Source organism: Sorex fumeus, unplaced genomic scaffold (genome assembly GCF_029834395.1).
Source record: "Sorex fumeus unplaced genomic scaffold, SorFum_2.1 ptg000058l, whole genome shotgun sequence".
NCBI classification, from domain to species: Eukaryota; Metazoa; Chordata; class Mammalia; order Eulipotyphla; family Soricidae; genus Sorex; species Sorex fumeus.
Window position 1 is genome coordinate 7,338,742 of NW_026606115.1, and position 22,873 is coordinate 7,361,614.

General features: G+C 39.7%; 1 non-coding gene across 1 annotated transcript; it reads left to right on the forward strand.

The window, feature by feature from the left end:
• Window positions 1–19,818: 19,818 nt before the first annotated feature.
• LOC130034361 (U6 spliceosomal RNA) lies at window positions 19,819–19,926 on the forward strand. Its single transcript, XR_008794125.1, has one exon. It is a non-coding gene; the product is annotated as a U6 spliceosomal RNA (small nuclear RNA).
• The last annotated feature ends 2,947 nt before the right edge of the window (window positions 19,927–22,873 follow it).

Genomic DNA, 22,873 nt, shown 5'->3' on the forward strand with positions numbered 1-22,873 from the left:
CACCCCTAAAAGCAGTGTCCCAACGAGGGACTGGATGGAACCAGGGCAAGCGGTAAGCTATGTGCTACCCTGGCATCGAGATGGGCCTGGCCAAAGCGCCATAATGCTTAACTATAAGTTAAGAGCTTGGTCATGGACAAATGCTGTCATGAATCCAAAAAGTAATAACTAGATTTGGACCCTGCTAGTGTTAGGAATGATTAATCTGGCCTGAACGCTGTAGTCTGAGTCTGTGGCAAGATGTTCCTGGGAGAGCTACCCTACAAGTCTCAATGTTATCTCTTACTGTGTCCATACAAAAATAGCTAGTATTGATATGTTGATAGTTATTGGACTGAGGAAAAGAGAAAAAACACCTTAGGAGGTATTTTGCCCTTGGGCAGTCAGGAAGGGCTTTGGAATACCTTTTAGGTGGTGTTCCCTTTGAACTTGGTAGGCCCTCAGGAAGGGCTTTCTTATGTTGATTTTGCTACCTGACTGGATGCAGTGTGAGCCCAGAGTGCTGGGGAGTAATTGGAGAGGCAGGAGAGCGGGAGAGGAGAGAGCGAGCAGAGAGGCAAGATGGACCTTGGAGAGGCTAGTAAGGGTGAACACGTGCTTGAGAGAACCTGGGCTCTCCATAACATAAATTTCTTCTATGGGATAAACTTCCTTGTAATAAACTGCTACGAAGACCAACCGGCTGGCCCTTGTCTCTTCCTTCGTCTGCCCTTGGCCAACAACCATCCCAATCCAGGCCACACACAGCAGCTCTAGGGCACCAAACATGGGCAGTGAGATAGAGCCATCCAGAGAGCCCACGAACACACAACTTTCTGCGTGTTTAGTTTTTTACATGCATGCATATGTGTGTGTAATCTCAGCAATTTTATCATATGTGTAGATTCACATGCTCACCAAAGATTAACTCTTCCTAGCCTTACTATGTGCCCCTCCTCCTAGTTCCCTATTCCCACTCCTACCAATTATTATTTTTTATTTTTGTCATTTTATGTATATAATATTTTCCCCAAAATTTGATTGAGGTACTGTGATTTACAATATTGTTAATGATACTTTCCAACACCACATACACCTCCAGTAGGGTGCTTCCCTCCACCAATGTCCCAGGGACCCTCCCATCCATCCCCTACACTCACAGCCTCTTAATAAGTCAGTTCTATAGACCAGTTCTCAGGTTCTGTTGCCTTTGGTCATTTATTAATCTCTTACTCTATTTATATACTAGTTGAATTGGGACTCCTTAGACTTCTTCCACTAGCAACTTATTTTTGCTCGAGAAATTTTTATGTGACCTTTTATATAGGTATATAAAAGAAGTAGACATCTGATAATCATAAAGAAATTTACTATATAACAAATTTTGACACCTTTTGTTACCCCTGGATCATAATCCACAGTTTAGGAGATAGATTTTGGATCAGGTATGTGGCTTAGTATTAGAGCATTTGCCTTATATATGTGAGGCCATGGGTGTATTTTCTAGTATTGCATGGTCCCCAGAATGCTGCTGGGAGTAGGCCCCAAGTACCAAGCTGGGAGTAGCCTCCAAACACAACCAGGTGTGACCCCCAAAACAAACAAAAAAGAAGCTAGCATTTAAATATTACTTAAATTGAACCATACATCATGTAAACCAAGAAAGTATGCTCAGTGAAAAGTCAAATCTAAAAGTATAGTAAATTTCTTTATGATTATCAGATGTCTACTTGTAAGGAGTCCCAATTCAACTAGTATATAAATAGGCAGAGTAAGAGACTAATAAATGACCAAAGGCAACAGAACCCGAGAACTGGTCTATTGACTATTACTATTAAGAGCTCCACTTGTGTAACTTTTGTGTTAATCAAACTGAACTATTTAAACTCTTGCTAGGGAGATATACAGTGTGACTAAGTAACTCAACAATTCACTATAACATTATAATGCAGTTACAAATTAGGTAATGAAATATCTCCCAACTTCATCTGAATTTTGTTGGAGATTGCATTTAATCTATATAATCACTTGGATAGGATAGCCCTTTTTTTTGGCTTTTTGGGCCATGCCTGGCAATGCTTAGTGTTTATTCCTGGTTCTGCACTCAGGAATCACTCCTGGCGGTGCTTGGTGGACCATATGGGATGTCGGGATTTGAGCCCAGGTCAGCTGTGTGCAAGACAAACGCCCTATCTACTGTACTATAGCTCCCGCCCAGTATAGTCATTTTAATATTTCTTTTTCGAATCCCTGAGTGTGGGATAATTTTCCATTTCTTGAGGTCTTCTTCTATCTCTTTCTTAAGTGATTTAAATTTATCATGGTGTAGTTCTCCCACATCTTTTATTAAGCTTACTTCTATATACTTGATGTTTTTGGATGCTGTTTTAAATGGGATAGACTCCTTGATTGCTTTCCCTCCAGCTTCATTTATTGTATACAAGAATGCAAATGATTTTTTTGTGTATTGACATTATACCCAGACACTTTGCCTTATTGGACACTTCGTATTATTGTTTCTGGAGCTTTTTTGTGGTCTCTTTAGGGTCTTCTGTGTATCATGTAATCTGCAAATAGTGATAGTTTGAGTTCTCCTTTTTCAATTTGAATATTTCTGATTTGTTTTGCTTGCCTGATTGCTGTAGCCTGGAATAGAATACGATAATGAATAGAATACTATATGATACTATAATGAATACTATATTGAATAGAAGTGAAGAGAGTTTACATCCTTGGCTTATACCTGATCTCAGGTGGAATTCTTTCAGTCTTTGACCATTAAATACGATACTGACTGTAGGCTTGTTATAGATGGCCATTATTATTTTGAGGAAGGTTCCTTCTGCCCCTATTTTGTTGAGTTTTCTTTTTTTATCATGAATGTATGTTGAATATTTTCAAAGTTTTTCTGTCCATCAACTGATATGATCGTATGATTTTTATCTTTCCTTTTTTATTAATGCAGTGCATTATGTTAATTGATTTGCATGTGTTGGACCATCCCTGATTCCTTGGGATGAATACCACTTTATCAGGTTGTATGTTTTTTTGTGATATGTTGTTGGATTCGATTAGCTAAGATTTTGTTAAGGATTTTTACATCGATACTCATTAGGGAGATTGAACTGAAATTTTCTTTTCTGGAAGTGTCTCTGTCTGCTTTGGGTATTAGTGTAATGTTACCTTCATAGAAGGTGTTAGGAAGGGTTCCTGTGTAATTCAACAATTCAATGACTGTACAGTATATATGTTTTCTGATGACTATGACCTTCACTTTCAAAGTGTGGTTCTCATGGGGGTATGGTGCCACCAGCAGGTCAATCTGTACCTGTGAGGTGAGTGCATCAGCAGCCTGATGGCACCGTCAGACTTCCAGATACCCCAAAATTGCTGCTGTGCCTTTAGCCAGACCATCATAACTTGGGACAAAGTTTACCAAGAAATTAAACGGCCAAAAGTTAGGTATGTGGCAGACACACCCACAAACAACCTTCAGTTCACCTATATAATTGGAGGCATGGCCTCTCTGGTTCCTGATCAAACTGCTTAACGGCCACCATCCCAGAGACTCAGAAAGAAATCTCAAAACCCAACGGCTTTTGGCAGAAGTGTGTCCAGTCCCTGCTGTATGTTACAGGCACTGGGCCCCCCAGGTGGGAATAGGTTTCATACCTTGGTCTGTTCCCCTTGGCAGCCCAGTGACCGCCATCCTCCAGAGGCCACTGGACAGTCAGGTTTGGGCCCACAGTGACAAGACATGAGGGGCCTCATGGGGTGGGGGTGGAGCCAGCCTTTTCCTCCCCATCCCAATGAGACCCCAAGTTGTAGCCCATGAATGGCCTCTCTGGCTCCTGATCAAGCTCCCTAATGACCATGATCCCTGAGACTCAGAGACAAATCTTGAAACCCAGCAGCTTTTGGCAGAAATGTGTCTGGACCCCTCAGTAGGTTACTGTCACTGGGCCACCACAGGGGGTAAAGGGTGCTGTCCTTCTACCTGCTCCCCCAAATATCGGTACTCAGCAGGTTTTGGCAGAAATCCTTCCAAATTTAATTGTTAAAATTTTGGAATTTCAAAATCGCATGGCTCCTGCTGCAGCCATGTGACATCATATGTTATTCATAATCAGCAATAGAAAACAAATTGTCTTCTGTTGCCGTTTCAGCAGATCTGAGTGTTGGGGTAAAATCCCAAATAATAATGGTGGGTCTGGTGTCAAAATATTGAATGTAATCAAAGTAGAGAGAGAGTAATGTGGAAATCATCTGCCCCACAGATAGGGGGAAGGTCTGGGATGGGGGTATACTGGGGGTTTTGGTGGTGGAGAATGGGCACTGGTGAAGGTATGAGTGTTTCATTGTATGACTGAGATTTAAACCCGAAAGCTTTGTGACTGCTCTCATGGTGATTCAATACATAAAATTATAAAAAATGGAAAAAAAGTGTGGTTCTCTTGGAAAATTTATTTACCTATCTATTTATTAACTTGTGAAATCTTGAGAATTTAAGGCTGTTTTGTGATATAAGCAAGAAAATAAACTTCTCGTGTTATAAAAATAATTTATCTTTGCTGAACTTGTATTATGTTGACAGATCACATTTATAATACAAGGACTATTGCTTTTTACCTAAAATCAATACTCTCTCCAAAAACTGAAATTGACTTAGATTGAGAAGAATGAAAACAATGATATATAAACTACGAAGACATTCTTTCTGCCCCTTTTGTGGTCACAACTGGCGGTGCCTGGGGCTACTCGGGAGACATTCCCAGCAATACTTGGGAGACTGTGTGGTGCAAAGATAAAACTCAGGTTTCCTGCACACAAAGCATGCTCTTTAGCCCCTGATGCCCTGAAGACATTTTTAAAGATAATAATCTGTAAACTCTTGAAATACTAAGAGTACAATAGACTTCATCAAGAGAACACATTTGAATGATTATTTGTTTCTAAATACATTCAGTTGCATTATATAATTGTAATAGCTGTTTTGTTTGTTTGTTTGCCCAAAGGTGCTGGAGCTATTCAGCTATTTTTGGTGCCAAGCTTGCAGGCCATTCCTGACAGAGATCAGGATACCATGTGATAGTGAAGATTGAATGCAAATTGAATGCAAATTGAATGAAGATACACATGCAAGGCTTGTGCTTAGCCCTATGGGTTATCTCCATGAATTTATCAAAGAACATGTGTATCGAAGAACACGTGTATTGAAGAACATGCTTGTGTATCAAGCATACCTGACTTAAAGATTTTGTCTCAAATATATGTATGATTATGGGTCACCTGACAATGATCTTTTCCATATTTTCCCAACTTTTAATTTGGTAAAAGACATATAACATTTACTATCTTAATATTTCTTTGTCACACCTGGCAGTGCTCTGACTCTGTGCTAGGGGATCATATGTTTTTCCAGGGATCGAACTATATTTGACCACATGCAAGACAACTTCCTTAACTTCATTTTAATTTTTTTGTTTTGGGCCATACTGGCTGTGCTCAGGTCTAACTTCTGTCTCTGCACTCAGAGATCACTCCTTGTAGGCTCAGGGGACCATATAAGATGTCCGGGGTTGAACACGGGTTAGCTGAATGTGAGGCAAGCACTCACTCAGCTGTACTCTCTCTCAGGCTCCTCCCATCTTAATCATTTTAAGTGCACACTTAGTAGTATTTTATACATTTGCATTGGTGGGCAATCACTACTGCCATCCATCTGTAAAACACATTTCATCTTGCCAAACAGAAGCTCTGTGCCCTTTAAACAATGACTTCCTATAACTTTTCCCCTAAGCCTCCACTAACCACCATTCTGTACAATTTTTCTTTCTGTCTTTATTTAGCACGCCATTTCAGTTTTCCCTTTTTGTTACAAATGGTGAAATTTCCTTCTATTTTATACAATATGATTTCAATACATATAAATATATATATAACCAGTATATATGCAGTCATCTATTTTAATGGACATTCCGTTTTCATCCATTAATTAATGGACAATCCATTTAGGTTGTTTCTTTGACTTGGTCACTGTGAATAATGCTACTAATGCACATAGAGATTTAGGTTACCCCTTTTAGAGTATGATTTTATTTTCTTTAGATATATAATTAGAAGGGAGATTTCTGGATCACATTAGTGTTATTGTAAAAGTGATTTTTTCCCTGCACTAGTAGGTTCTTGAGAATTGTGTGTGAAAGACATGTGTACAATACTGAGAAGTTTAGAAGTTGGAGTTTATTGTACAGTTTAAGTAGCTGGTCTGGGTCCCTCCTCAAATGTTCAGGTCTCACCTCTCCATTACCCTTGTATGACATCACTCATCCTGTTGTGGTGCTCCTCTGGTCTCGTGTATGGCATCCTAAGTCTGGTTTACTTGCCTCCAATGTATGATGGCCTGGTCTAGTCCTTGTGCTATTCTCCATACAGTGATTGATCATGTTTGATCATGGTCACGACCATCCTGTTATTCGTCGATTGCCTCAAGCAGGCCCCAGTAACGTCTCCTTCGTCCTAGCCCTGAGAATTTTTTAAAAAGTGCCATATTCAAGGCTCTTTCAGAGTTAGGAGAATGAGATCCATTATTGTTACTGGTATTTGTCATATTGGGTACGCCATGGGGAGTTTGCCAGACTCTGCCATGTGGGCAGGTTACATTTGGTAGCCTGCCTGTTTGTCCAAAGTAGGAATGAGATAATAAGATGTTGTGCGGCCACAAATGCTGCCACGCGCTTCCGGGAACTGGGTTTTATAGTCTCTGGGTCTTGGCTGTTGATGGGATTACATGGCACCAGGGGGCCAGTTGGTGGTGTGACCCCTGCCTACTGGAATTTGGAGGATCTGGGTGGAGGATGCTCAGCCCCAATCCAAGCAGTCTTGGAGATCTCAGCCCCGGGATCCACATGCCTTTGTTCCTCTGCTGGTACCTTCTTGTGTGTGGAGAGTGGTCTCAGCATGATGGTGGCTGGTTCTGGAGGTCTTCGGCTGTATAGCAGGCAAGCACAACATTTCAATATGTGTTGAGTAGGTAGAAGACTACTTGGATAAAATGGCTATGGACAGTAAGACTTGGCCTAATCACAAAATTAGTATCAGACTGATGTACAAGATGCGGTAATTCCTCTTTGCTTGTTTGAGATATTATAAACAAGGCCTCCCGTTGCCAGAAGGAACACTTCAAGAGAGATCTATTATTACAAAGCAAGTAGGAGGAATTGACTGACACGTTACATTAATCAGAATTCTAAGAAATTGCCTCATTACACAATGATTTAGTGAGTGAGATTTAAGCAGCTCTTGACTTCATTAGCAGCATGAATTTTTATTTAAAACATTTTGGAATTAAATGCGGAATAAGATTCATTTTCTTTGCTAATATACTGGAGATTAATTTGTACCTAGTTGTGTAGATGACACAGCCTTCATCATATCTAAGAAACATTTGAGAGGTCTAAGTTATTGAGTGATAATTATCATCTTGCCAGGCTTCTATAGTTCTTAAAAGAAGCCTACTTGACATTTGTGGGAAGTCTCAAAGGACACACTGACACTGTTTGTTCATCTGCCTCATAATAATCTCATATTTCTTCATAATGTTAATGTTTTTCATTATCACAAAACATTTATGATGTGTAGCTATTTTATCAGATGATGAAACTATCTTAGAGATAAGCTAGTGGGTACCTGTGTGGTGCTGATGCGGGTGTAAATTGGTATAGACATTATAGAAAATAGTATGGAATTTTCTAAAACATTAAAAATAGAATACTAATGTTACAATGGGAGTGGAGAGTTGGAGCATCAAGTAAATTTAGTCGGTCCCCCCCTTTTTTTTTTGTTTTAGCCTGTCACTTTAAATCTCACCCATCAAACAGCCAATCAAAACAGATAATGGTATGGCTGGGGATGGGAGATAACAGCAGATTAAGGAAGCCTCCCATGCTACTTTGTCTTTCACAAATGTGCATAGAAAGACTGTGGGATCAGGCAGGGCTTACACACCTGATCCTGGACAGATGACCAAATACAGGCATGTTTCATAAACCTGAACAGATGAGAGAATACAGGCATTGCTCATATGCCAGAACAGGCAGAGATTCAGGCAGGTCTCCAATGCCCAGCGATAGGTACTGAGCCATACGTATCATGGCATGTGGTTAGAGACTAAGGAAAGCTGAGACATCAGGGAACTGCTGGGGAAAAGTCCAAGAGAGGCCTAGTGACAGGTTTTCAGACTAGGAAAGCATATGCATTAGTCTGTACTGCTCTGTGTGTATTTGTGTGTGTATGTATGTGTGGCGAGAGAGAGAGAGAGAAATCATATAAAGATTGAAAAATAAGAGTTGATGTCCTACTGTCTTTGCCAGATGTCTAAATAAATGACACAAACTTTAGGGAGTCTGTCGAGAACATTTTTTAGATTCTGTGCAAGTTCTTCTCCCCAGCAGGAAAATTTACCTTCTCACATCAAAGAGTTTGTACACCTCTGAAGTGCAGTCGAAAGCCCTGCTCAGTAGTCTAAAATGATAACTCTCTCATGAAATTCAGTCATACCATATCTGTACTTCATTTGACATTGATTTTAGATTAATTATGCTAAATATATTATATTAAATTAATTATGCAAAAATATAATTTTTTTCTTAGTGTTCTGTGTGGAAGTTTCCTCAGTCTCCAATTTCTCTGGGAAGGCTCAAATACTTCTAAAACTTCAGCTGCTTTCTCTATGAGTGGCTACAATTTTATCTCTCCATTTGAGAAACTCAATAAAACTACAAAACCAAAACACTCATCTATGTATAGCCTTTCAATTTACTACCCACCCTTCAAAGCATTCATGTGCTGCTTACAATCCATGTATGGATTCAAGATCAGAATCCCTGGTTTAGAGGGAACCAGATCTCCATCCATGTCTGAAATCGATTTTGATCATTTGGCATTTGTATTTGGGTCTTAAATCTGGTAGATAACAGATGCAAGGTTTGATATTTTAAGGAGTTCAGATGTAACTCAATGTTAGATTTTCTTGCTTTTATTAAGAATGTTTGTTGATCAAATTCTCAATGCTAAAAATGATAGTGGCTCATGTAGAATCCTGCAATGTTCAGTTCGGTTTCACAAATTCTGCTATAGCCTTCATAGCATTGTGATTAAGTACCCAGCTACAGGCCTTTGCATGCTTGGGTACTAAGTCAACTAAAATGTGAGGAGCACTCAATATCTTTCCATTAACACTGGGACTGAAATTTGTGTTAACTAAATCATATTCTAATGTGAGACACTGGTGATATATGATGGAATCAACATGTTAAATATAAATCCTAAGATTAGGGTTGTAGCTCAGTGGTAGAGTGCAGTTCTAATCTATGGTACTTGGTAACAAAATAAATGAGTAAATAAATGGTTAGTAGATATATAATACACAATATATTTAGAAAAATGGCATATTATATTAACTAAACTTGCTAAGAGACTAAATATTAATTATACCTACTTTAAAATATCAGTGAACTATAGTAGAGTGGTATTATTACTATCGTGGTGGAAGTGATGTGATAACATACAGGTATAAAGTTGTATCCCTGAGACATATGCAATCTTGTTAGCTATTATCACCCCAATTGAAAATTATAATTATGTGTCAAGTGAACATGTTATACAATTTAACTTTATGCATAAAAGGTAAAGGTAAAGGCCCTCCCGTTGATCGTCGATTTGCTCGAGCGGGCCCAGTAACGTCTCCATTGGAGACTTTGTTGTTACTGTGTCTGGCATATCGAATACTCTCGGTAGCTTGCCGGGCTCTCCGAGAGGGGCGGAGGAATCGAACTCGGGTTGGCCATGTTGGCCGCTTATAAGGCGAACGCCCTGCCGCTGTGCTATCGCTCCAGCCCAAAGGTAAGGCCCTCCAGTTGATCGTCAATTTGCTCGAGCGGGCCCAGTAACGTCTCCATTGGAGACTTTGTTGTTACTGTGTCTGGCATATCGAATACTCTCGGTAGCTTGCCGGGCTCTCCGAGAGGGGCGGAGGAACCGAACTCGGGTCGGCCATGTTGGCTGCGTGCAAGGCAGACGCCCTACCCGCTGTGCTATCGCTCCAGCCCAACTTTATGCATACTATACATCAAATATATTTCAGCAAAATAATATATTCTGTATTAATTCAGACCCTTTGGATGATCATTCTCAGTGTTTCAGAATTTCAACATCCTACCTCTATGTCTTTCCTTCCTGAGATCACAACAGAGAAAGGACTGTCAGTTGACATCCTGGTGTAGCACTTCATTGACTTTTATACAACCTTTCCTACAATACAGGGCACATTGCTGGCATCTGCTGGTGAAATCCAGGGTCTGTAAAACATGAGGTCTTATATTCTCAGCCCATCAATATTCAGGATTGTTTACCACCTTATTAACTTGGCCTAATGTCTCCCCCTGTCTGCTTTCCAGAAGTTCCAGTTTTTACCCTTTTCTCCACCTATTCCCTGAGGCTGTCCTTCCTCAGTCCCTACTGCAGGATCACTTTGCTTCTCATGGCAGTCATCCATGGGCAGGCCTGCTGAGGTATAGTGTTTAGTTATTTTCCATGTCTTCCAATTGGAACAGGAGGAAATTTCTGAATAGGTCTGTGTCTGGTAGGGGTTGAGGGAGATGACAGTCTCTACTCAGATATGCCAAGTAGCCATTTTTGTTTGCTGTGATGACACCTTGTTAGTGAAGGAGAAGTTTCAGAGACCAAACAAAGCATAATTTTCTACCTTTTTAAAAATTTTCCTCAGAATCTTGGCTAGAAAATGTTATGCTTGGTTGAAAACTGTTTCACTCCTCCCATTTGTTTAAGTTAGACCCTCATGATGGCAGGGCTGGAGGAATTGTGTGTGTGTATGTGTGTGTGTGATGTGTGTGATGTGTGTGAGAGAGCAAGACAGAGAGAGTGTAAGAGAGAAACTGGTGATTGGACCCTTAGGCTTCCTTTTTTTCTCTCTCTTCCACTTAGACTGTTCTGGTGCTGTTCCTGGCATGGTGTACCGGTCATAGCATCATATCCTGAGTTCTAGTCTAGTAAAATTTTAGATAGCTGATCAGGCCTTTTCTTGTGTTTTGTTTTGGGGTTACATCCTGTGGTGCTCCTGGCTCTATACTGAGGGAACACTCCTGCTATGCATGTAACTTACATGGGTTCCATCCTTGAGAGACTATATGATCACATGCAAAGCAGGATTTTACCCGAGTACTATTCTCTGTGTTCCAGGGCATTTTTAAATAATTTAATTGGGGTATAATTTATATACCATAAAATTTACTTTTTTTTTACATTTTGGACAGTACAGGTAGTGCTCAGGGCTTGCTATACATGTTATAGCTGTTGCTGGGGGGGGGTTAACTCATATATGGATGCTGGATCTTGTCAAAAGATTTTCTGCATTGACTGGTATGATCATATAATTTTTGTCTTTACTTTTATTGATGGACTGGAGGGATAGCACAGTGGGTAGGGTGTTTGCCTTGCACGTGGCCAACCCAGGTTCAATTTCTCCGTCCCTCTCGGAGAGCCTAGCAAGCTACTGAGAGTATCCCATCTGTACAGCAGAGTCTGGAAAGCTCCCTGTGGCATATTCAATATGCCAAAAACTGTAACAACAAGTCTCACAATAGAGATGTTACTGGAGCCCGCTAAACAAATCAATGAACAATGGAAGGACAGTGCTACAGTGCTACTTTTAGTGATATGGTTTATTATATTATTGATATGAATTGAGTTGCTTATGTTGAACCATTCCTGTACATCCTTGGAATGAATCCCACTTGATCATGGTGTGTGATCTTTTTGAAATGCTGTTAGACTTGGTTCTTTTAGATTTTGTTGATTTCTGTGGCAAAGTTCATCAGAGAAATTAGTCTGAAAATTTCTTCTTTTTTATTAGTATGTATTCTTTGGATGTTTTTCAATAGTTTTTCGTTGTTGAAAAATATAAAAGGTTATTTTAATGGCAAAAGACCATCTATAAAATTTAAACAACAGCAAGTGCAATGTTGGCTTTATGTTAAATTTTGCACTGTTATTTTCTTTACTCCTTTACCTTCAATTTTCTGTGACCATCTGGTTCATTCTTTTTTTTTCCCTTTATTTAATTTTATATATTTTTTAAAGTTGTAGATTTACAATTTTTTGTGCTTCGGTTTCAATTATACAATGATCAGATACCCATCCCTCCACCAGTGTGCCCATTTTCCACCACCATGGATAATATCCCTCCCACCCCCATCCCCCCATCCCCCCTGTCTCTGTGGCAGGGCAATCCCCTGTGTTCTCTCTCTCCTTTTGGGTGTTGTGGTCTGCAAAAGAGGCATTGAGTGGCAAACATGTTCAGTCCATAGTCTACTTTCGACATGCATCTCCCCTCCTGGGAGGATCCTCCAAACATCCTTTATTTGGTGCTCCCTTCTCTGTCTGAACTGCCCTTTCCTCTAGGATACCCGGCTGGCCTCTAAGTTATGGAGTAATCCTCCTGGTGCTGATCTCAGCTATTCTTGGGTATTAATCTCATACTTTGTTACTTTATATCCCCCAGATGAATGCAATCTTTCTATGTCTATCCCTCTCTTTCTGACTCATTTCGCTTAGCATGATACTTTCCATATTGTACCACTTGTATGTAAATTTCATGACTTCATCTTTTCTAACAGCTACATAGTACTCCATTGTGTAGATGTACCAAAGTTTCTTTAACCAGTCATCTGTTCTTGGGCATTCAGGTTTCTTCCAGTTTCTGGCTATTGTAAAGAGTGCTGCAATGAACAAACAAGTGCAGATGTCACTTCGACTATACATTTTTGCCTCTCTGGGATATATTCCCAGGAGTGGTATTGCTGGGTCAAATGGGAGCTCAATTTCTAATTTTTTGAGAATCGTCCATACTGTTTTCCAGAAGGGCTGAACCAGTGGACATTCCCACCAACAGTGAAGGAGTGTCCCTTTCTCGCCACATCCGTGCCAGCATTGGTTGCTTTTGTTCTTTTGAATGTGGGCCAGTCTCTGAGGTGTGAGATGGTATCTCATTGTGGTTTTGATCTGCATCTCCCTGATGATTAATGATGTAGAGCATTTTCTCATGTGCTTTTTTGCCATTCGGATTTCTTCTTTGAGAAAATTTCTGTTCATTTCATTGCTCCATTTTTGGATGGGGTTGGATGTTTTCTTCTTGTGGAGTTTAACCAGTATTTTGTATATCCTGGATATCAACCCCTTGTCAGATGTGTATTTGGTGAATATCCTTTCCCATTCTGTAGACTGTCTTTGTATTTTGGTCACTGTTTCTTTGGAGGTGCAGAAGCTTCTTAGTTTAATATAGTCCCATTTATCTATCTCTGTTTTCACTTGCTCGGCCAGTGGCATGGCATCTTTGAAGATACCATTAGCTTCAATATCATGGAGGGTTTTGCCAACTTTATCTTCAATGTACCTTATGGTTTCTGGTCTGATGTTGAGGTCTTTAATCCATTTTGATCTTACTTTTGTACATGGTGTTAGGCAGAGTTCTGAGCCTATTTTTTTGCATGTAGCCGTCCAGTGATGCCAACACAATTTATTAAAGAGGCTTTCCTTACTCCACTTCACATTACTTGCACCTTTATCAAAGATTAGATGAGCATATGATTGAGGGGAGATGTCAGTGTATTCAACCCTGTTCCATTGGTCTGCAGTTCTGCCTTTGTTCCAGTACCATGCTGTTTTAATTATTACTGCTTTGTAGTACAGTTTGAAGTTCGGGAGTTTGATTCCTCCCATTTTCTTTTTCCCAAGAATTGCTTTAGCTATTCGTGGGGGCTTATTGTTCCATATAAATTTCAGGAGTGTTTGCTCCATTTCTTTGAAGAATGTCATTGGTATCCTTATAGGGATTGCATTGAATTTATACAATGCTTTCGGTAGTATTGCCATTTTGACAATGTTAAGTCTCCCGACCCATGAGCAGGGGATATCTTTCCATTTCCTCATGTCCTCTTTTATTTCCTGAAGTAGCGTTTTGTAGTTTTCTTTGTACAGGTCCTTTACTTCCTTAGTTAAGCTGATTCCTAGGTACTTGATTTTCTGGGGGCACAATTGTGAACGGGATTGTTTTTTTCATGTTGCTTTCTTCTCTCTCACTGTTTGCGTATAGGAAAGCCATGGACTTTTGGGTATTGATTTTATAACCTGCAACTTTACTATACGAGTCTATTGTTTCTAGGAGTTTTTTCATGGAAGTTATTGGGTTCTCTAAGTAGAGTATCATATCATCTGCGAATAGTGAGAGCTTGATTTCTTCCTTTCCTACCTGAATGCCATCTGGTTCATTCTTATTACTCATTTTATCTTATTCTGTTTCTTTTAATGATCTCTTAGAGCTTTGTATGTGTTTTTTGTTTCTTTTGGGTATATTTACTTCAAATGTATTTAACTATTTTTGATGCAACTTTAAATAGGAATTGCTTCCAGATTTTTCTATCTTTTAGTGCATTACTTGCATAGAAAATGCATTTTATTTTTGTAGATTGTATTTGTTTATTATTTGTAAATGGTTTTTACTGGAATTTTTAGGAATATCTATAGATTTTGTCATATCATCTACAGTGATGGCTTTTGATTTCTCTTGACAAATTGGATTTCTTTTATATACTTTTATGATAGAGCATGGTCAATTCTATCAGCAGGTTACATTGCCCTGATTTTCATGTTAGAAGTCTGCCAGGCAGAAGTAGAGCTCTTTGCTCATTAAATAACCTTTTTCAGTACAGGGCTTGTAAGTAATAACCTGCTACATGTTCTATTATTTTTTTTCATTGACTTGTTGTTTTACAATATTATGGAATTTCAGGGGTTTAACTTATAATGATTTAACATTTTTAGTTGTTGAAAAATATAAAAGATTATTTCAATGCCACAAGATAATCTATTAAATTCAAATTCCATGTATGGTCCATCAACAAATATTTTGGCAACAAAGCCACACCCATTTGTTTATATGTTTCTATGGCTGCTTTAATACCATAATGACAGAGTTGAATACTCATGACAGATACCATATGGCTTGCAAAGTCTCAAGTATTTAGTATCTGGACTTTTTAGATAAGGTTGCCAATCCTTGTTTAATGTATGAAGTACACAGATACACAGAAATCACATAGCACAATAATTAGGACTTGTTATGATTTAATTCTTTAAGAAGCTGCTTTCAATTCTGATAGAAATAAAAGTCATAACAGAGAACGGTTAGCAGAAAACGTGTAAAATGTTTTTGACTGACTAAATGCTGGCAAAAAGCAGTCATCAAACAAGGTCTACAAGATGGTCTGTTAACCCATGTCCTTATCAGTTCTTCTATAACTGAATCTAGGAATATCTTGCTTCCTATATCCAGTAAGACTATTCATGCCTTTGACAAGCAGTATAGGCCAGAGATGTGACTCAGTGATAGGGTACTTGTCTTGCATGTGTGGGGCCCAGAGTTACAAACTTGGCACCGCATAGGTTTTTTTTTTCTGTTTTTTATTGAATCACCATGAGATAGTTATAAAGCTTTCATGATTGAGTTTCAGTCATACAATGATTGAACACTCATCCCTCCAGCAGTACGCAGTTTCCACCACCAATATCCCCAGCATTCCTCCAGCCACCCCACCCAATCCCATGCCCTGATTCTGTGGCAGACAGTATCCTTCTTACTCTCTATTTTTGAGCATCATTGTTTGCAATACAGATACTGAGAGGCCATCATATTTGGTCCTTTGTCTAGTTTTAGCACACATCTCCCATCCCGAGAGATCCTTCCAACCATCATTGACTTTGTGGTCCCTTCTCCATCCCAGTTGCCTTCTTCCCCAGCACATGAGGCAGGCTTCCAAATTGTGGAGTGATCCTCCTGGCCCTTATCTCTACTGTCCTTGTGTGTTAGTCTCATATTATGTTATTTTTATATTCCACAAATGAGTGCAGCCATGGAATGCAGACATAGAATGTCTGTCTCTCTCTTTCTGACTTATTTCATTTAGCATGATACTCTCCATGTCCATCAACTTCTAAGCAAATTTCATGACTTCATCCTTTCTAACAGCTATATAGTATTCTATTGTGTAGATATAGCATAGTTTCTTTAACGAGTTGTTTATTCTCAGGACCACATAGTTTTCTGAGCATCAATGGGAACAATTCCCCAGTATCTAGCTGGAAACCCCTGAATTTCCTAGTAGCCTGATTATCTAAGAACTTTTTTTCTGCACCAACTGCCCTGGTGCTATGTCCTTCTTTTCATGATTTTTCTTTTGTCTGGGATCCTACAGTAATCTCAATAGACCATTTGCTACCAAGTCTTGTCAACAATGTTAGGTCCTATTGCTTTCTTGCACCTTGACTCCAGGACCAGATCATCCATTGAATAAACCTCAAGTTTTCTTAGTCTTTGAACTATGATTTAGTGTGCTAACAAAAATATTTGTTGTTGCTTTGGGGGAAAACCAAGATGTTCTCAGGGATTATTCTTGATTCCATGGTCAGAGATAACTTCTGGAGGGTCTCTGATGACCATTTATGGTGCCTGGGATAAAACCCTTGTTAGCTGTGTGCAAAGTAAGTACCTTATCCACTGTACTATGATTAGTGCCTTCCCCACTCTACTATTATCTCTGGCTCCTAATAAAAATCTTGAATGTAAAGTCTTACAAACCAAGTTATTCCATAAATTTTCAGTGAAACAATTTATAGGACTCTTTTTCTAGACCTTTTTTCCCTTTAAATTTTTTTTATTTTAATGAATCACCATGAGATACAGTTACAGACTTACAAAGTTTCATGATTACATTTCAGTAACACAATGTTGGAGTACCCATCCCTTCAACAGTGCCCATTCTCAAACACCAATGTTCCCAATAACCCTCCTGCCACCGCCACCTCTTTCCACCCCCTGCCTCTGTGGAAGACATATTCTCTCTTACTCTCTCTCTCCTTTTGAGTATTATGGTTTGCCGTATAGGTACTAAGTGGCCATCATGTTTGGTCCATAGTCTAGTTTCAACACGCATCTACCATCCCAAGCGATCCCTCCAACCATCATTTACCTAGTGGTCACTTCTCCATCCCAGCTGCCTTTTCTCCCAGCACATGAGATCGACTTCCAAGCCATGGAGGGATCCTCCTGGCCCTTATCTCTACTATCCTTAGGTGTTAGTCTCCTAGTATGTTTCTTTATATTCCACAAATGAGTGTAGTTATTCTATGTCTGTCCCTATCTTTCTGGCTCTTTTCACTTAGCATGATACTCTTCTTCATGTTGATCCACTTATATGCAAATTTCATGGTTTCATCTTTCTAACAGCTGCATAGTATTTCATTGTGTAGATGTGTCAAAGTTTCTTTAAACAATTATCTGTTCTTGGGCACTCTGTTTTTTTTTTTCAGATTCTGAGTACTGTAAATGGTGCTGCAATAAACATACAAGTAGCACTGTAGCACTATCTTCCCATTGTTCATCGATTTGCTCAAGCGGGCCCAGTAACATCTCCATTGTGAGACTTGTTGTTACTGTGTTTGGCATATTGAATATGCCACGGGTAGCTTGCCAGGCTTTGCCGTGCGGGCGAGATACTCTCAGTAGCTTGCCAGGCTCTCCGAGAGGGGCGGAGAAATCAAACCCAGCTCGACCCGGCCAACTGCTCACAAGGCAAATGCCCTACCACTGTGGCATCACTCCAGCCCTTTGTTTATCTACATATATATATGTATTAATTGAGGTAACTTGATTTACAAAGTTATTCATAGTACTGCAGTTTTACAAAGTCATTCGTGAGACTTGAGCAAGGCTGCTTAATTGTTGTCTCACAAAATGCCTGTTGCTGGATTATCCTGTATAGAAATATTTACAATATTAAAATCAGATCTCAGTTTGAGAGTTTGGGAAGAAAAATATATATTTCTCCTTCCAAATTCTAGAATCAATTTGTTTGATGAATGAAAATATCCTGCTTCATTTTGATGAACCTGGTAATTAACATAAGAATTGGATAGATATAGGGACCAGAGAGATAGTAAACATACAAGTACAGATGTCATTTCTACTGTACTTTTTTGCATCTCTGGGGTGTATTCCCAGAAGTGGTATTATGGGTCAAATGGGAGCTCAATTTCTAGCTTTTTGGAGAAACTTCCATATTGTTTTCCAAAAAGGCTGGACCAGTCAGTATTACCACCAGCAGTGAAGAAGAGTCCCTTTCTCTCCACATCCCCTCCAACTGGTTGCCTTTGTTTTCTTTTGGATGTGTACCAGTCTCTGTGGTGTGAGATGATATTTCATTGTTGTTTTAATCTACATCTCTCTGACAATTAGTTATGAAGAACGTTTTTTCATGTGCCTTTTGGTCATTTGGATTTCTTCTTTGAGAAAGTTTCTGTTTATTTCATTGCCCCATTTCCTGTTGGGATTGGATGTTTTCTTCTTGTAGAGTTCAACCAGTACCTTGTATATTCTGATATTAACCCATTATTGGAGGGGTATTGGGTGAATATCCTTTTCCATTCTGTAGACTATCTTTCTATTCTGGTCACTGTTTCTTTTGTGGTGCAGAAGCTTCTTACTTTAAGGTAGTCCCATTTGTTTATCTCTGTTTCCGCTTGCCTGGTCAATGGTGTTTCGTCCTTTATCTTCAATGTCGTAGAGGGTTTTGCCGAATTTTTCTTCAATGTACTTTATGGATTCTCATCTTATGTTAAGGTCTTTAATGTACTTTGATCTGACTTTTGTGCATGGTGTTAGGTAGAGTTATGAGCCCATTTATTCATGTAGCTGTCCAGTTTTGTCAACACCATTTGTTAAAGAGGCTTTCCAATGCTCCACTTCACATTTCTTGCTCCCTTATCAAGATTATATGACTATATGTTTGGGGATGTGTGTAAGTATGTTCATATTACACTGGTCTAGTGATCTACGATCTACTGTTGTTCCAATTCCATGCTGTTTTAATTACTACCATTTTGTGGTACAGTTTGAAGTTGGGGAAGGAGATGACCCCCATATTTTTTCCCCAAGAATTGCTTTAGTGGCAACTCAGATAGAGAAGGGAGCACCAAATAAAGGGTGTTGGGAAGATCCGCCCAGGATGGGAGATGCATGCTTAGACTACAGACCTAACATGATTGCCACCCAATGCCTCTTCTGCAAACCACAGCACCCAAAAGGAGACAGAGAACAAAAGGGAGTGCCCTGCCACAGAGGCAGGGTGGGATGGGGGATGGGGGTGGGAGGGATACTGGGATTGGTGGGGGTGGAGAATGGACACTGGTGGTGGGATGGGTACTTGATCACTGTACAACTGAAACCCAAGCACAAAAACTTGTAAGTCTACAACTGTACCTCATGGTGTTTCACTAATAAAAAAAAAAAGAATTGCTTTAGGTATTTTTTTTCTTATTACTGAATTTTTTTTTACTGAATTCCCAAATTGTACCTTGCTACAGTCTATATTAGTGATAATGGCCAATGGATTGTAGATAATTTGAGCTGCAAGAATGTTTACGAAGTACTTATGGATGAGAAGAATTATTAAGAGGTCTTCAATTGTACATAGTGATTCAGTTTAATATCTAAGGAATAAGCGTCCAGATATCTTCTAAGAAGTGCTTTGGATATAACAGTGAAATTAAATATTGAAAATTGTCTATAAGAGTTTATTCTGGGAGTAGTTGGAGGGATAGTATGGCAGGTTTAATGCTTTGCCTTGCATGTTGCCAATCTGGTTCGATCCCCAGAATTCTATATGGTCCCCTGAGTATATGTGCTCATATATGTGCTCTTTAGTATACGTACTCACTTTGGCAGCACACATACTAAAAATTGGAATGATACAGAGAAGATTAGCATGGCCCCTGAGCAAGGATGACATGCAAATTTGTGATGCGTTCCATAAGTTTTGGGGCTGGAGCCAGCTATGCTATCGCTCCAGCCATGCGGCTGACCCAGGTTTGATTCCTCCGTCCCTCTTGGGAGCCTGGCAAGCTACTGAGAGTATCCCGCCCGCACGGCAGAGCCTGGCAAACTACCATGGTGTATTCAATATGTCAAAAACAGTAACAAAAACAGTCTCATAATGGAGACGTTATGGGTGCCTGCTCGAGCAAATTGATGAACAGCGGGAGCACAGTACTACAGTGCTACAGTACCCCTAAGCATTGCCAGTAGTTATCCTGGAGTGCAGAGTCAGGAATAACCTCTGAGCATTGCTCGGTGTGGCCCCAAAACCAAAAAAAGAACTTACTTGGGGACCTTTGAGGTTGTTTAGCAGTAGAGCACTTGCCTTCCAGGTATGAAATCCTAGGTTAGATTTCTGGCACTGCATAAATAAAGGTAGGTCTTAATTTATTTATTTTTGGTCCATCATAAGAAGTCTGATAAACAGGGGCTGGAACAATAGCACAGCAGGTAGGGCATTTGCCTAACATGCGACTGACCCGGGTTCGATTCCCAGCATCCCATATGGTCCCCTGAGCACCGCCAGGAGTAATTCCTGAGTGCATGAGCCAGGAATAACCCCTGTGCATCGCCAGGTGTGACCCAAAAAGCAAAAAAATCAGATAAACAAAAATGAAGAAGATTTTAAAAGGATTGCAATAGAATTTGATCCCCCTTAATGAATGCAAAAAAGTGGAGGAAATACACAAATTGAAATAATAAGCAAATAGGATTATTTTTTTCTAAAATATCCCATGACCTACCACCATTTGTGAGTTGTTTCATGAACACAAATGCTTTATTACCTAAATAGTTATACACTTAATCTTCAAATCAAATCTGAATTTGTACTTATTCAATTACATTCCAATTTAATGACCAGAACAACACAGGTACTGATCAGAAACAGAAATAATTCCAGCTTATCATCAGTCCTGTCTATATCTCCAGAGACTAAACAAAAGAAGATCTGAGGTACCTACTAAAATTTTCCATGGAAATTTAGGAACCAAAGCTATTCCATAACAGGCTTCACTAGTTAAAGTACTGCATAGGTCTGAATTCACTGGAACTTCAGAAGCCCATTTAGGGAACAAAAAGCTCTTATCTAGAGACACCACAGGGTGCCTAAAACCTGAACCTCCCAGGTCACAGCTAACCAGGAGCCCCTTGCCAGGAATTCACAGGACAGGTGGTCCCCCCTAGGTTACATGCACAAGCTAGTAATGGGCTAAGGTTGAATGTAGCCTATCATGTAGCTCTTCAAATTGTAAAGATCAACCAATTCTGTAATAATGCTGTTGAAGTTCGCCGTTTCCTGCTATAAACCCTATATAAACCTCAAGGGTGAAGGGGTCCCAGCCTCAACCCGCTGCATTGGTGTTGCCTGGAAGAGCAAACTCGAGTTTGCAATAAAGACCCTCGTGTGTTTGTATCGGAGTCAGCTCCTTGGTGGTCTTTGGGAAACTGAGTCACAGGCGTAACAGGAATCAGCTAGAAATTCCTTACTAGCATGTGAAAGTGATGGTGAAGGGACAGTGGAGATTTGTATAGAAGCCAACTTCCCAGGCTAATTCTTCAGAACTATTTCCTTGTAAGGGCACAGCCCATATCTTGTGCATGACTGCTGAACCAGGCCCCAGCTTAGCAAGCTCAATCAAATAATCTTAAATAGCAGTGTACTTTTCCTCTGGAGTTATTCTTACGTGAGTGGTCAAAAAGATCATGGATTTGACTCTACTGATTTGACTAATCATGCTGCAGGCATCAATGTAGCTACTACACAGTTATTTTAATAGCGCATGCTCTTCCTTGATACTTCTGTTGCAGGTTGCCTAGATGAAGTGGGTAATGAGGTAGATAGTAACCTTGTGAGGTGTAGATTGCTTCTGCCTTTTTAATGAATCCACCTCAGTTATCCAGGGAAGTGCCTGGAAGGGTTAGAACTGGTAAAATCTGCTGTGAGTACCTATGCAGTGTTCTATCAGTCCCATTAGGCAGTCTGCGTTAGTCTTAATCTTAAAGGTATGGAACTTGTCCCGCGACTCAATTTTATGGGGATCTGTGGCTTTAGGTTGGAGTGAGGTAAATAACCTTTCTTTACTCTTTTTTTAAACTTTTCTTTACTCTTGGAAGGTTAAAAAAAGTCCTTCTCTTCACCTAGATACCATGGTTCATTTTATTTTATTTTATTTTATTTATTTATTTTTGCTTTTTCGGTCACACCTGATGATACACAGGGGTTATTCCTGGCTCAGCACTCAAGAGTTACTCCTGGATGTGCTCAGGGGACCATATGGGATGCTGGGAATCGAACCTGGGTCGGCTGTGTGCAAGGCAAACACCCTACCTGCTGTGCTATCTCTCCAGCCCCATAACATGGTTCATTTTAAATCTTACCAGAAAAGGATTTTGAGAAGAAGAACGGTGAATATTCGAATAAAGTCAGATATTTTAATTCAGGAAATATGAGAGAAAAGAGAGGAATCAGCCCTCTCTAGGTGGGAGAGAGACAAGAGTACACATCCCAAGTTGAGAAGGCAGATGTAGATGAATCACCAAGGTGTGGAATGTGGGGTTGTTGTGAGAGTACAGTGAGCAAATTCATTCCTTTGGGACCTCATGTGGTCACAGACCAGTCAGGAGTGATTCCTGATCTCTGAGCACAGAGCCAGGAGTAAGCCTTGCACACCACTGGGTGTGGCTAAAACCCATCGTAGGCAGAATAAGTATTTATTGACTTATTTCATGACTAACTGCAAAAACTGTAACAATAATAAAAACATTGGCTTAAAAATAGATTATTCTTCTGATTGGACCAGCGGTTTTAAATGTGGGTAGTTTACACACACACACACACACACACACACACACAAAACACACACACTCACCTGTTTATTCCACCCTGCC